Raw genomic sequence first — 6,011 nt, forward strand, 5'->3', positions numbered from 1 at the left:
CTCAAAGTGATAGGGCGCCAGCCCCATATGCCGAAGGTGGCAGGTTCAAACCCAGCCCCGGCCAAAACCCACACACACAAAAAAAATAATAATTCTCTCAGGTGGCTCGGCGTCCATAGCACAGTGGTTACAGCGCCAGCCACATACACCGAATTGGCGGGTTCAAACCCAGCCCGGGCCAGCTAACTGACAATAACAACTGCAACAAAAAAATAGCTGGGCATTGCAGCGGGTGCCTGTAGTCCGAGCTACTTGGGAGGCTGAGGCAAGAAAATCGCTTAAGCCCAAGAGTTTGAGGTTGCTGTGAGCTGTGATGCCACAGTACTCTACCCAGGGCAACATAGTGAAACTGCCTCAAAAAAAAAAAAAAATTCTCTCAGCTGGCCAGGCGAGGTGGCTCACACCTGTAATCCTAAAGTTATAAAGCAAATGAGCAGCAAGTCTGGGTTTCTGACTCCCAGCCAAGTAGCCTTCCCGACCTGGACAACAACACAAGACGCCATCTTTAAGAAAAAAGAAAAGTCGGGCGGTGCCTATGGCTCAGTCAGTAGGGCGCTGGCCCCATATACCGAGGGTGGTGGGTATAAACCCGGCCCCGGCTGAACTGCAACCAAAAAATAGCCGGGCGTTGTGGTGGGCGCCTGTAGTCCCAGCTACTCGGGAGGCTGGGGCAAGAGAATCGCTTAAGCCCAGGAGTTGGAGGCTGAGGCAAGAGAATCGCTTAAGCCCAGGAGTTGGAAGTTGCTGTGAGCTGTGTGATGCCATGGCACTCTACCGAGGGCCATAAAGTGAGACTCTGTCTCTACAAAAAAAAAAAAAGAAAAAAGAAAAGTGGTGGCGCTTGTGGCTCAAAGGAGTAGGGCGCCAGCCCCATATACCAGAGGTGGTGGGTTCAAACCCAGCCCTGGCCAAAAACTGCAAAAAAAAAAAGAAAAGTAGAACTGAGAAAGGGCCAGCCTAAGTAACATCCTTTAAAGATCCTGGATCCAGCCATGCCTGAAGTCCAGAACACTTCTGTGAGTCAATAAATTTCCTTTCTCCCATCCTGACTCCAAACCATTTTGGATAGGATTTTATGTCACTTGCATCCAGACAGTTCTAATTAAGGCAGTATATACATTTTTTTTTTTTTTTAAACAGAGCCTCAAGTTGTCACCCTGGATAAGAGTGCTGTGGCATCACAACTGACAGCAACCTCCAACTCCTGAACTTAAGCAATTCGCTTGCCTCAGCCTCCCAAGTAGGTGGGATTACAGGCACCCGCCACAACACCCGGCTATGTTTTGGTTGTAGTTGTCATTGTTGTTTGGCAGGCCTGGGCTGGATTTGAACCCACCAGCTCCAGTGTACGTGGCTGGCGCCTTAGCCACTTGAGCTACAGGTGCCAAGCCTATTTTACCACATTTTGCCATGTATAATGCATACTTTTTGCCCTGTTTTTTTTTTTTGGAGTTTTGGCCAGGGTGGGCTTGAACCTGCCACCCCCTGGTATATTGGGCTAGCGCCCTACTCCTCGAGCCACAGGCACTGCCCATATTTGCCCAAATTTTTAAGGAAAAAATAAGGACATGCCTTATACATGGGCAGTACTAATTCCATATCTACATAAATGTTTTCAATTTTTTATTTATGCTTATGCATCGAAAGTGTAACTATGCTAAAAAATAAAGCTAAAATTCCTTCAGAATACAAAAACCAAGGGCAGTGCCTGTGGCTCAGTGAGTAGGGCACCAGCCCCATATACTGAGGGTGGCGGGTTCAAACCCAGCCCTGGCCAAACTGCAACAAAAAAAATAGCCAGGTATTGTGGCGGTGCCTGTAGTCCCAGCTACTTGGGAGGCTGAGGCAAGAGAATCGCTTAAGCCCAAGAGTTTGAGGTTGCTGTGAGCTGTGATGCCACAGCACTCTACCAGGGGCAACACAGTGAGACTCTCTCTCAAAAACAGTAACAACAGGCTCGGTGCCTGTAGCACAGTGGTTGTAGCACCAGCTACATACACCGAGGCTGGTGGGTTTGAACCCAGCCCAGTCCAGCTAAGGCACCAATGACAACTGCAACGACAAAAAAATATAGCTGGGTGTTGTGGCAGGCACCTATAGTCCCAGCTACTTGGGAAGCTAAGGCAAGAGATTCGCTTAAGCCCAAGAATTTGAGGTTGCTGTGAGCTGTGACACTACAGCACTCTACTGAGGGCAACATAGTAAGATTCTGTCTCAAAAAAAATAATAATTAAAATGAAAGCTTTTTCCTGAAAAAGGAAAAACATGGGTGTGCATTATACATGGGACAGCATTACACACAGCAAAATACAGTATTTAAGAGATTGGGTTTTGCTCAGCCGCCCAGGCTAGAAGTGTAGTGACCATTCTCAGGCACAATCATAGCTCACTACAATCTCAAACTCCTGGCGTCAAGCAATCCTCCCCCCCTCAGCATCCCAAACAGGTAGGACTATAGCATGCACCACCACCCCTGGCCAAAGGTATAGACTGCTTCACAGGGGAAAAGAGTGTTTCAGTTGAGACTAAAAGTTTGAAACCAAGGACTTCTGAAATACATAATCTCACCTATAGTTAACCGAAGAACATGAACAAACTCAGAGGAAGAATGAGCAACCCTGGACCTGGAAGGGAAACAGATACTCATCAACTTCCTAGTAAATTCCGGAAGTTTTCACTGGAATAATTTTACTCCACCAAATACTTATTTAGCACCTACTATGTATATGGCACAAAACTAGACACTGAGAATACAGCAGTGAACAAAAGGAGAAAAATCCTGCCCTCCTGGACTTCACATTTTAGTATTTGTGAATGGAGAGAAATTTTTTTTTTTTTTTAGAGACAGTCTCATTTTGTTGCCCTTGGTAGAGTGCCGTGACATCACAGCTCACAGCAACCTCCAACTCCTGGGCTTAAGTGATTCTCTTGCCTCAGCCTCCCGAGTAGCTGGGACTACAGGTGCCCGCCACAACACCTAGCTATTTTTTGGTTGCAGTTCAGCCGGGGCCGGGTTTGAACCCGCCACCCTCAGTATATGGGCCGGCGCCTTACCGATTGAGCCACAGGGGCTGTCCAACCTCCAGCTCTTGAGCTTAGGCCTCAGCCTCCCGAGTAGCTGGGACTACAGGTGCCCACCACAATGCCTGGCTAGTTTTTGTTGTAGTTTGGCCAGGGCCGGGTTTGAACAAGCCACCCTCAGTATATGAGGCCGGAGCCCTACTCACTGAGCCACAGGCGCCACACTGATTTCAGTGTCTTATCCTTGCAGTTTTTCCAAAACTTCACAAGCAGCCTGTGCTCTACGTCATTAGAAAATATGATGGACATGTCCAAGTCACCCATCCTTCCTTGCAAGAAAAGAGGCTCTGAGCCTCTCAATGCCCACAAGCATCAGTGAGACAGAGGCAATGGATATTTTTTGACACCACCAACATATAAATCCACGAATAAAGAGTTCCTTTACTATATAGCTGGGCGTTGTGGCAGGCGCCTGTAGTCCCAGCTACTCGGGAGGCTGAGGCAGGAGAATCGCCTAAGCCCAGGAGTTGGAGGTTGCTGTGAGCTGTGTGACGCCACGGCACTCTACCGAGGGCAATAAAGTGAAACTCTGTCTCTACAAAAAAAAAAAAAAAAAAGAGTTCCTTTACTAAATGGTCTCTCTGGATCTGATTAATGCCTAAAAAGTTTCTGGATTTAGAGAAAACCTAGAAGTTTCTTACAACTCTAAAAGTTATCACTTGATATATTTTGTGTGTCAAGCTGAGTAGGCACATTATTTCGTTCAATCCTCGCAGCAATGTTATACAGAGTTATAACAATTAGTATACTCATTTGTCTAAAGTTCAAAGAAATAATGTGATATACCTAAGGTCACAGAGTTAATAACTAGCAGGGGTGGAATTTGGACAGGTCCATTTAACTTCAAAGCCCATGGGCCTCCTGCTCTATAAACTCCCAGTAACACCTAGAACTGTACTGAGAGCAGGAATGTATTAAAACTGTAATATTTCAATATACAATTTTTGTAAAAAACAAACAAACAAACTAATAACCCTGCCAGATAGGTAGTGGTGTTATTCCTATATTTAGATACAAAAACTAAAAATCGAAGATCATAAAATGACAGATACAAAGGAAAAGCCGGGATCTAAATGCAAGTCTTTTCTCAGTAGTACTTCATTTTCTACTCTATGCTCTGCCTTACCAAATATTTGATATAGAACATGTGAGCTAAGAATGCTTTACTAGTTCTTGAGGTTAAAAAGCAAAAAACAAGATGTGGGATGGCACCTGTGGCTCAGTGGTAAGGCACGGGCCCCATATACCAAGGGTGGCGGGTTCAAACCCGGCCCCGGCCAGCTAAAACAGCAGTGATAACTGCAACCAAAAATAGCCAGACCTTGTGGTGGGCGCCTGTAGTCCCAGCTTCTAGGGAGGCTGAGGCAAGAGAATCGCTTAAGTCCGAGAGTTGGAGGTTGCTGTGAGCTGTGATGCCACGACACTCTACCGAGGGCAACAAAGTGAGACTCTGTCTCAAAAAAAAAAAAAAAAAAAAAGAGTAGGGCCCTGGCCCCATATGCTGGAGGTGGCTGGTTCAAACCCAGCCCCACCCAAAAACTGCAAATAAACAAATAAAACAAGATGTGAGTTGGGGCTGAAGTGATATGATAATACTTTTTTCATTTTTCCCTCTGATAGCGTATAACAAGGTAGGTTCAGAAGTATTTGTTTACTTGTGCAGTATATAATTATTATTATTATTTTTTGCAACAGAATCTCACTGTGTTGCCCCAGGCAAGAGTGCAGTGGTATCATCAGAGCAACCTTAAACTCCTGGGTCCAAGTGATCCTCTTGCCTCAGCCTCCCCAGTAGCTGGGACTACAGGTGTGCACCACCACACCTGGCTAATTTTTCTATTTTTACTGAAATGGGTCTCACTCTTAGGCTGGCCTCAAACACCTGAGCTCAAGAGATCCTCCTGCTTCAGCTTTAGGATCACAGGCGTAAACCACTGTGCCCGACCTGCAGTATACATTCTTGAGCACCTGGTATGTGCCCAGTTGTAGCAGCCCATATAGCCTATAGCTAGGAGTGAGAGTTATAACAAACACCTGTATAGCTCAATACCATTATTTCACACCTTGGTGAAAAGGCACGGGGAGGGATTTAGCTCTGGTAACAAGCATGAAAGCTCCGGAGACAAGAACATTGGTGAAATGGCAGTCTCTACACCTGTGGTGTTGAGAGGCACGAGATCAGCCTTATAGTAGGCTGGAGAAGGCAGTTGGGATTGAGTTCACTTTGACTCTGTCGCTTCTCCTGCCTGCAGAATGCCGGCACAGCATCTCTCTGCTGAAGCTTACTAAGCTCTGCTCAAGACTGCTAAGATCTATTCTAAGACTACTTCACCCTCAAAGACTATCTCTCTTCCCCCCACTCCCTTGCTAAAGGAAATAGCCCTTAGGCACCTAAGTTCCTGAGCAAGGTACCTTAGCATTCCACGCCCGGAACCTAGATAAGTCAGGGCCGGAGACCAACCAATCCTGAGACCTGATAAGTGGCGACGACGAAGGGACCCCGACACCCAGTACTGAAAATACAATGGGAAACAAAAGGCTGTCCAGATTCCTGAACTCAGGGAGTTTTCATTCTAGTGGAGGAGACAGATAATCTCAGTGATAAGTGCTCTCGGGAGATGTGGTAAGAAATAAGGGGGAGGTAAATTTAGTTAGAGTGGCCAGAGAAGGTACTTCTGAGAAGGGAATATTAAAGGAATGATTAAATGCAAGAAGAGCAAGCCGTTGGCGTATTCATTATTCATATCAGACTCATTTAGCGACCGTAAGCCATTTGTTATGACTCTGATGCTGAATACCTTTTGAACCGTATCTTGAATGATGGCCAAATGGCAACAGCAGCCATGAAACATAACGAAGACTCCTTTATAACTCTTTCCGTTCCTCTGACCTTGCCTTTGCTGTTAGGGTCACCCCCCCACCACCACGCC

This window comes from Nycticebus coucang, chromosome 14 (genome assembly GCF_027406575.1).
Source record: "Nycticebus coucang isolate mNycCou1 chromosome 14, mNycCou1.pri, whole genome shotgun sequence".
NCBI lineage: Eukaryota > Metazoa > Chordata > Mammalia > Primates > Lorisidae > Nycticebus > Nycticebus coucang.